We start from the raw sequence: 411 nt of genomic DNA, 5'->3' as shown, positions 1-411 counted from the left end.
AAAAAAAAAAAAAAAAAAGGACAAGACAAGACAAAGACAAAACAAGAGAAAATAGGGCTGGGTACGGTGGCTCACGCCTGGGCAGATTGCTAGAGCCCAGCAGTTTGAGATCAGCCTGGGCATCTCTATTAAAAAAAAAAAGAAAATCATATTAAAAAATACTTGCAGATGTTTTATTTATGTATTTTATTTATTTATTGAGACATAGTCTCACTCAGGCTGGAATGCAATAGCGCAATCTCGGCTCACTGCAACCTCCACCTTCCAGGTTCAAGCAGTTCTCCTGCCTCAGCCTCCGGAGTAGCTGGGACTACAGGTGTGAGCCACCACGCCTGGCTAATTTTTGTATTTTTAGTAGAGACAGGGTTTCACCATGTTGGCCAGGCTGGTCTCAAACTCCCAACCTCAAGT

General features: G+C 42.8%; 1 protein-coding gene across 1 annotated transcript in view; it reads right to left on the bottom strand.

The window, feature by feature from the left end:
* The window catches only part of ACTR6 (ARP6 actin-related protein 6 homolog (yeast)), a 25,146-nt gene that overhangs the window by 18,802 nt on the left and 5,933 nt on the right, over window positions 1-411 (bottom strand). The gene's annotated exons all lie outside the window — the stretch shown is intronic.

Source organism: Colobus angolensis, unplaced genomic scaffold, assembly GCF_000951035.1.
Source record: "Colobus angolensis palliatus isolate OR3802 unplaced genomic scaffold, Cang.pa_1.0 Scaffold10, whole genome shotgun sequence".
Taxonomy (NCBI): domain Eukaryota; kingdom Metazoa; phylum Chordata; class Mammalia; order Primates; family Cercopithecidae; genus Colobus; species Colobus angolensis.
This window is presented reverse-complemented; position numbering and strand designations above follow the sequence as displayed.